Source organism: Mytilus galloprovincialis, chromosome 2, assembly GCF_965363235.1.
Source record: "Mytilus galloprovincialis chromosome 2, xbMytGall1.hap1.1, whole genome shotgun sequence".
Taxonomy (NCBI): Eukaryota; Metazoa; Mollusca; class Bivalvia; order Mytilida; family Mytilidae; genus Mytilus; species Mytilus galloprovincialis.
This window is the reverse complement of record NC_134839.1, coordinates 71,266,425-71,275,624: the sequence shown is the minus strand read 5'-3', so window position 1 is coordinate 71,275,624 and position 9,200 is coordinate 71,266,425. Positions and strand designations below refer to the sequence as shown.

The following is a 9,200-nucleotide window of genomic DNA, read 5'->3' as shown; positions in this document are numbered from 1 at the left end:
TTCAATAATGCAAAATAGGCAACTGATTAATTTCTAATGTAAAAAAATAACAAAACAATTAGGAAATATCGAGGTGTTTTTTTGAACATGTAATTCGACTTTTCAAAATATTCTCGATATTTGGATCAGTTTAGAGGCATGAATACGGTAAAATCGTTTGTTTGAGTATTAACCCAGTGTGCTCACTTAGAACCAAATTGTTAATTGACAAATAGAGTGATACTCAGTACATTTTTTTAAATGCATTTATATGACATCTGAAGACAACTCGTTACCTTTTATGATAAAATTGTAAATGAACAATATTTAAAGTTCCTTACATGTATATGTAAGTAGTACATTTGATGTTTTTTGTGTTTATTCAAGCTCGGGAAAACAAACTGGTATATCTGCTGCAGATGCGGATACGTCAACGTATATGATACGGTTGATTTGTCTCTAAATGATCGACCTCTAAACCAAAAAACAGTATATGTGTAAGACATAATAGTGTCCTATGAAAAAGTGTCCACATGGACAGTTTTTCATTGAAATTTGGTATTTAATAATGTCCATTGTCATGGAATGGTGTCCCTCAAAAGAACAGATTTTTACTGCTAACAATATGAAATAGTGTCAACTCACAGGACAAATTTTCATAGTAGTTGCTATTAAATTGTGTCCTCCGAGGGAAGTAATACAAAGGTCATTACAAAGTTATATTATACTTGAATTTTAATTTTAAAATATGAAGGATTGATGAGAAATTTGTCAATATTCAAATGTAAACAAATAAATAATGGATGGAAGTAAATATAGAGAAATTTAAGTTCTAAGAAATTCCCAGCAAATGGTAATGACAATGGTAGATTATATAATTGTATAATCATGGTTTATAGACGAGTTGTTTATTACCAGCTGTTTAATGGTGCCGATGACTTTTCTTAACCCGTTTCTGCATAACCCGTTACTCGACATTAAATATCGGTTAAGAGGTCATAATAAATATAGGTTAGATAAAGTTGCGTGCTTGCAGTTTTACATTATATGTGTCACGTGAAAAACAAGTTGATCACAGTCTTAGTAATTGCTCCTTGTGGCAACAGCTTTTATAACTTATTCTCAAAACACTGTAATATAAGTTATGCCTCCAACTAAAAAACGGAATCCGACGAAACGGAAATCCCGTTTTCAACCGTATAGTACGGAAATCAATGTTACAAACACTAATTCTGAGAAAACCAAATCCGAAATGGTGGACGAACTGTCAAAAATTGGTTTCAAAGTGCCTCCGAATTTAACTCTAAACGTAGTAAAATCTCTGTATACAGAGAACATTGTAAACAAAAGTGATGATCGCGCCGTAGAAACCATCGAAACCAGTTTAAGTCCAACAGAAGGTTTTTCATCTGTTAATCCAACAGCTTCAACAGAGACTCAAAACATTGAACATAATTCTGCTACGGAGAATGTCAACACTAATATATTGGTGACTGCTTTTAACACTATGTCACAATGTGTGAACGGCCTTCAGAAATCCGTCGATACCCTGATGACAGAGAAGCTGTATGATAGCAAACCATATAATCTCCATCAATGGTACAATTCCAGCAATACGACACCGCCGTTACAAAACACACCGGATGCGTTACATCAAGGATTATATAGAACAGGAGTTCGTTCGGATGATTTTCCAAATGTAGACATAGTTTCTTCAGGATTACAGAAACAAATAATACAGGGTAAGGACATTAACTTAGCTTCTCTCCTTATCCCTAGTTTCGAGAGTCCCCAGTCACATACCATTTTGGCAGACGGTATGGAAATTAACGTGGGGAATAAACCAGACCCACGCTTAAATCGACAGCTAACAATTCAGGAATTCATAAAAGCTTTCGGTAAATTCAAGCGTGTAATGACGTCTGCTTTTCCAGGTAGGAGATTTGAATTAGACGCTTATGAAGAGGATATCATAGAAATCAGCAACTTTTATGGTAATAAGTTTTACGACTACCATAAGTTGTTTTCGGCCAAAGCCTCGACCCTTCTTCAAGAAAAACAAATTAAAGTCGATTGGAGCAAAAGGGATCGCGACCTGATGATCTTGATAGGTGCGGGCGTGGAAATAAATATTTGCAAGCTTTGTCACATGGTTGACCATGACACGAAGTTCTGTCCTTTGCAACTAGCAGAAAAAAGCGTATCTACGCCTAATCTAACGAAAAATAGCGGAAATTCTGATATTCGTGGTAGGAGGCGTTTTTATCACAACGGGAAAGAAATTTGCAATAATTTCAATAGCTTGTCTGGCTGTAATAAAGACGGTCGATGCCTTTTCTTACATATGTGCTCCAATTGTCGTAACTATGATCATAGCGTAACCACCTGTCCTCGTCAATCTACGCATAACGATAGCGAAAAAAATAGAAAGAATTACTCTTTTAAAAACACAGCTGCTAAGACTAGTACTCCTGCACAAAAGTCAAGCTTCGGTTCCGAGAAATGACTGTCAAATATTAACTTCCCCTTACAGGCTACTACTCCGATTAATGTAGAAGTACTACAAAACGAACTTAGAAATCACAGTGACAAATCTTTTGTTTATTATTTATGCAATGGTTTAAAATATGGTTTTGACACCAAAGTGTCTGTAACTAGTTTACCAACCCTTGAGTGTCGTAATAATTTGTCTGCACGATCGCAACCGAACGTAGTAAATGAGTTGTTAAGAAAGGAATGTGAAAATGGTTTTATGTACGGACCTTTTGAAACACTCCCATTTTCAAGTTACCGTGTCAGTCCGTTGGGAGTTGCGGAAGGAAAATATTCGAAGAAAAAACGACTTATATTGGACTTATCGGCGCCCCATCAAAGTGATATTCATTTTAGCATCAATGAATTAATTGACAAAGACACCTGCTCTATGTCGTACGTCAAGATCGACAACGCTATAGATATAATCCTAAAATACGGAAGACATTCCTGGTTATGTAAATACGATATTTCCAATGCATTCAAAAATTGTCCTATATTACCTTCACAATGGCCTTTGTTTTGCATTAAATGGGAGGATAAATATTATTTCTATGTGCGATTAACTTTCGGCTGCCGATCTAGTCCCATCATATTCGATACTTTATCACAAGCAATATGTTATATTGCTACAAACAACTACAAGGTCAATAACATTTTACATCTGTTAGATGATTTCTTAACTATAGATCCACCACACGCCGAGGGAGAGCGATCAATGGCATTAATGATGATGATTTTTAAACGATTAAATGTTCCAATAGCAATGCATAAAACTGTTGGCCCTGTAACTTGTCTTGAATATCTAGGCATCATTCTCGATTCAGAAAAAATGGAAGCCCGTCTACCGCAGGAAAAGGTTGATCGAATTTGTGAGTTTATTTCAAGCATAAGTGTAAAATCCTCTTGTTCTAAGAGAGAAGTTCTACAGCTGCTAGGTCATTTAAATTTTGCCTCAAGAGTTATCTTACCGGGCAGGTCTTTTGTGTCTTATCTAATCAATTTATCAACCAAAGCGAAAGAATTACATCATTTTGTGCGTTTAAATAAAGAATGTCGGATAGATCTCGAATTTTGGTTACGATTCCTTAAGAATTGGAATGGAATTAATATGTTTTATAATTCTACATTCATATCTAGTTACGATATGGAATTATACACAGATGCATCGTCAACTATAGGTTTTGGTGGATATTTTGGTGGAAAGTGGTTTTATTCTTCATGGCCGACCGAAATTAAAAACATCACAAACAGTAAACATTCAATGGCATTTTTCGAATTGTACCCTATCGTTGTAGCAGCTGTATTATGGGGTGCCTCATGGAAAACTAAAAAAGTGTTATTTTGGTCTGATAATATGTCTACAGTTGAAATTATAAGGAAAGGCCGATCAAAATGTTTGTATATTATGAAGTTAATGAGGAAATTAACATGGTGCGCATGTACAAACAATTTCTTTTTTAGTGCAAAACACGTGCCAGGTGTACAAAACGATATTAGTGATGCCTTATCTCGATTTCAGATACAACGTTTCAGAACCCTGGCACCAGATGCAGACACTTTTCCGGAACCGTGTCCCAAAATCTCAGATGTAATATGGTGTTAAAACAAACTGTCGAACAACTATGGACAACATCGATATCCAAAAGGACTAAGGATGCGTATGATATTGGTTTCATGCATTTCAAGAGATATTTACTGTTAAATAACGTGACATTTACAAATAACTTGGCCCCAGTTTCGGAAGAAATCCTCATATATTTTGTTGCTCATTGTCAAACAGTTCTGAAACTTCATTATTCTACCATTAAACTTTATCTATGTGGAATCAGGTACAATTATTTAAAGGAAAATTGTAGTGATCCATTAGAATTATATAACGGCAAACCATTGCCAAGGCTTACATTGATCTTAAATTCTGTTAAACGATCTCAAAATCAAAATAAAAGAATAAGGCTACCAATCACTTTTGATATTCTTGAGCAAATTATAAAGAGTTTACGAAAGGGAGTTTTTTCAAAATTTATTGATCTCATGATTGAAACAGCTAGCGTGATTTCTTTCTTTGGCTTCCTCCGATGCGGAGAAATAACTGTTATCAAATCCGAACATTTTGAACCTGCAATTAATTTATGTATATCAGACATTTCATTCACAGACAATATTGCTAACCTGCACTTGAAACAGTCCAAAACTGATCCATTCCGTAAGGGTATAGATATTCAGTTACACAAAATTAATAGTCATATTTGTCCTTATCGTGTTTTGAAAAGATATTTAGAGATCAGGAAAACGTTTTTATCGTCTTATCAAAACACTGACCCTCTTTTTGTATCAATTGGCAATTTAGCTATGGAAAGAGATTTCTTTATAACAAAAATCAGATATGTTCTAGAGTTATGCGGTTATAATCCTAAAAACTTTTCAGGTCATTCATTTAGAATAGGTGCTGGCACCGCAGCTGGTCAAGCAAAAATAGAAGATCACATGATTAAAACGTTAGGTCGTTGGTCTTCAGATTGCTATGTGCGCTATATTCGAACTCAACCAATCTCTATAAAGCATGCACAACAGCAGCTTGCTGAATCTTTCAATCATTGATTATATAGTATAGTCAACTTCGATTTATTGGCAGTAGAACTGCATGCTTGCTTAATATGTATATTTTGTTTCTTATATTTAGCTTATTATTGTGTTATTCGTTGACTTATTGAAGGTGGTCCTGGGGGATTCCTTATTCTAAATACTTGGGGGTCACTCAGACTCATCTGATTTCTAATCATTACTTCGTCAGAGTTTCTTGGCACCTTTTCAAATATTTCACTTATCATTCATATTTTTCATTCATTTTCCAAGCATTTTTCATTTAACATCTCCAACCTCAACTCAACACCTTAAAACATTGTAGCCCACCGTCACGCGGGGGCTGGTCCACTGCCACGCATGGGCCGTCAGATGAAGCTTCGCTTTATCATTCTTTTGTCAGTTGTGTTGTTCAAGTTGAGCGTAGTGGCTTGTCAGCTGGTCTTCTTTCCACGAAAGAATCGCTTCCTGACAAAGTCCTGGAGCAAAATTTTTCGTCAGATAGTTGAGTGATTTCCCAAGGCCAAACAAATTGATATGTTTTATATGTTTAGTACAGGAAATACGTTTTCATTTTATCTGGTGTAATTTTCATAATAAATATATATTACATTAAAACCTTTTCGTTTAGTAGCAATGGTTCCATGATAAAGTTACTATTGAATCTACAGTATACTGACACTACACTAAGATAACATTCACCAAACAGGAACCTTTAACACATTTGACCTCAGATTTTTATCAGATGTCAAAGTTTAAAACAGTGAAGCTAATGAGCATATCGACACACAAAAATTTCACAGTTTGATGTCCTGCGAAGATTCTCATACTAACTGATTGATTGATAATGGGGATAAAATGATTATTAAAGAGTCTGCAGTGTCAAAATCCTCACAAATCATATTGTGCTATTACACGTGTATAGCAAACAGCATAACATGAGACTTGTGGTTAAAGCGACATTGAAACCAGCATCACAGTAGGATACAACATTTAATATATTAAATTGCACATGATTTCACTTCGACTATTGAACTATAATTAGATACAGAGATTATCATGTTGGGAACTCGCGTCATTTTCGGATATAAAGTTATTTATTGGTTTATTTGAATGGGATTCTTACATGGTTGATCAGTTGTTGGTGTAGTTCAGTGGCAAATATTACATGCATATACATGACGGAAAAACATAAAACACATTTAAAAACAGAACTTCGACTGTCCGTTTTACACAACTACTCATAGGTAAAACGAGTATATAAATGGTAGATTATATAATTGTATAATCATGGTTTATAGACGAGTTGTTTATTACCAGCTGTTTAATGGTGCCGATGACTTTTCTTAACCCGTTTCTGCATAACCCGTTACTCGACATTAAATATCGGTTAAGAGGTCATAATAAATATAGGTTAGATAAAGTTGCGTGCTTGCAGTTTTACATTATATGTGTCACGTGAAAAACAAGTTGATCACAGTCTTAGTAATTGCTCCTTGTGGCAACAGCTTTTATAACTTATTCTCAAAACAACCTCCATCCTACCCCACCGCATGATTCACCTTCAATATTTCAACGACAAGGGAAAGAACTCAACAAGTGAACCTTTTCAAATATTTCACTTATCATTCATATTTTTCATTCATTTTCCAAGCATTTTTCATTTAACATCTCCAACCTCAACTCAACACCTTAAAACATTGTAGCCCACCGTCACGCGGGGGCTGGTCCACTGCCACGCATGGGCCGTCAGATGAAGCTTCGCTTTATCATTCTTTTGTCAGTTGTGTTGTTCAAGTTGAGCGTAGTGGCTTGTCAGCTGGTCTTCTTTCCACGAAAGAATCGCTTCCTGACAAAGTCCTGGAGCAAAATTTTTCGTCAGATAGTTGAGTGATTTCCCAAGGCCAAACAAATTGATATGTTTTATATGTTTAGTACAGGAAATACGTTTTCATTTTATCTGGTGTAATTTTCATAATAAATATATATTACATTAAAACCTTTTCGTTTAGTAGCAATGGTTCCATGATAAAGTTACTATTGAATCTACAGTATACTGACACTACACTAAGATAACATTCACCAAACAGGAACCTTTAACACATTTGACCTCAGATTTTTATCAGATGTCAAAGTTTAAAACAGTGAAGCTAATGAGCATATCGACACACAAAAATTTCACAGTTTGATGTCCTGCGAAGATTCTCATACTAACTGATTGATTGATAATGGGGATAAAATGATTATTAAAGAGTCTGCAGTGTCAAAATCCTCACAAATCATATTGTGCTATTACACGTGTATAGCAAACAGCATAACATGAGACTTGTGGTTAAAGCGACATTGAAACCAGCATCACAGTAGGATACAACATTTAATATATTAAATTGCACATGATTTCACTTCGACTATTGAACTATAATTAGATACAGAGATTATCATGTTGGGAACTCGCGTCATTTTCGGATATAAAGTTATTTATTGGTTTATTTGAATGGGATTCTTACATGGTTGATCAGTTGTTGGTGTAGTTCAGTGGCAAATATTACATGCATATACATGACGGAAAAACATAAAACACATTTAAAAACAGAACTTCGACTGTCCGTTTTACACAACTACTCATAGGTAAAACGAGTATATAAATGAAAGGATAACAATAAGAAGAAAGTATAAAATCAATTATGAAGAACTTTATAATATTTATTATGTCAGATAAGAAGGCAATATCACAAATATTGAAAGTGTATGTTTGATTGTTTCGAAAAGATTCCAATTAGGTTTTTTGTAAATGGAGTATGGTCTTCTTAATAAGCTCGGGATCACATAATAGTTATGATATATCTGCAGATGCGAATACGTCAACGTGTATATGTAAATGACCGACCTCTAATTAAGAATTGAATGCTTCTTTTTGCAACTTCATTGGGGTGTATTTAAAGCGTTGACCGAAATACATTTTGTATGAAGCGCGGAAACGCTTCATTCTAAAAATGTGCGCACGGTAAAAGCTTTTACAATGTTTATTGTCCAATCAAGTTCCAGTAAATAGTAAACAAACATCCAAAAAAATATAGCAAGCAAGTTAATCAATGATTTGTTTTGCATGCTTTTATAGAAGTGCTGTAAACAAAAATAATGATATTTAAAATTTATTTATCTAGGGCATGTTATCCTTAAAATATTTTCCAAATGCATAGATCAGAGACGGATTTAGAGGAGGCCAGGGGGCCAGGGGGCCCGGGCCACCTTTTTGGGAAAAAAATTGGTTGCTTCTATAGGGAATCACTGAAGCGTGACTTGAGCAGGCCCCTCTTAGGCATTTAGTTGGCCCCCACTTATGAAACTGTCTGGATCCGCCACTGTAGATTTGTATGAACTCAGTAAATTTTGATGTGAAAAATCAGCCATTTTAGGCAAAGGGTCCACATGAACCAAAACACCACAGACGCATACAGTGATTATACGTATTATACAAATAGTATATATACATTTTGTTTTTTCAAGGAAAGAAATAGATTTTTCTAAACATAGCCTTATCCAATCAGACCTATAGTATTAAATGGTGTTTCACCGCTTCTAAACGTTACTGAACAAATAAAACAAAAACTCACCTTTAGTTTTTGGGATTCGATTGCTTTCAAGAAATCTGTAGACTTATACCAGTGGCTCGGGTTTATGCCCTCACGTCAACCGTTTTATTTTAAACACTAAGGAATAGCTTATATTCGTATGATTGTCTTGCTTTAAAAGGTAGAAACAAACAAAGGGATTGAACTTAATCAACTTTCCTATTATGTTCTTTTCATAATCTTCATGTTTGATAGTTCCCTTGACTTATATGTCTGTTTTTATAAATTTTCTGTTTAAAAAACATTGAATTTTTCGAAAAACTAAGGATTTTCTTACCCCAGGAGTAGATTACCTTAACCGTATTTGGCACAACTTTTTGGAATTTTAGGTCCTCAATGCTCTTTAACTTTGTATTTATTTGGCTTTTTTAACTATTTTGATATGAGCGTCACTGATGAGTCTTATGTAGACGAAACGCGCGTCTGGCGTATAAAATTATAATCCTGGTACTTTTGATAACTATTTACACCACT

General features: G+C 34.7%; 1 long non-coding RNA gene across 1 annotated transcript; it reads left to right on the top strand.

The window, feature by feature from the left end:
* Positions 1-843: 843 nt before the first annotated feature.
* LOC143064304 (uncharacterized) lies at positions 844-5,712 on the top strand. Its single transcript, XR_012975218.1, has 2 exons — positions 844-1,721; positions 4,034-5,712. It is a non-coding gene; the product is annotated as an uncharacterized LOC143064304 (long non-coding RNA).
* The last annotated feature ends 3,488 nt before the right edge of the window (positions 5,713-9,200 follow it).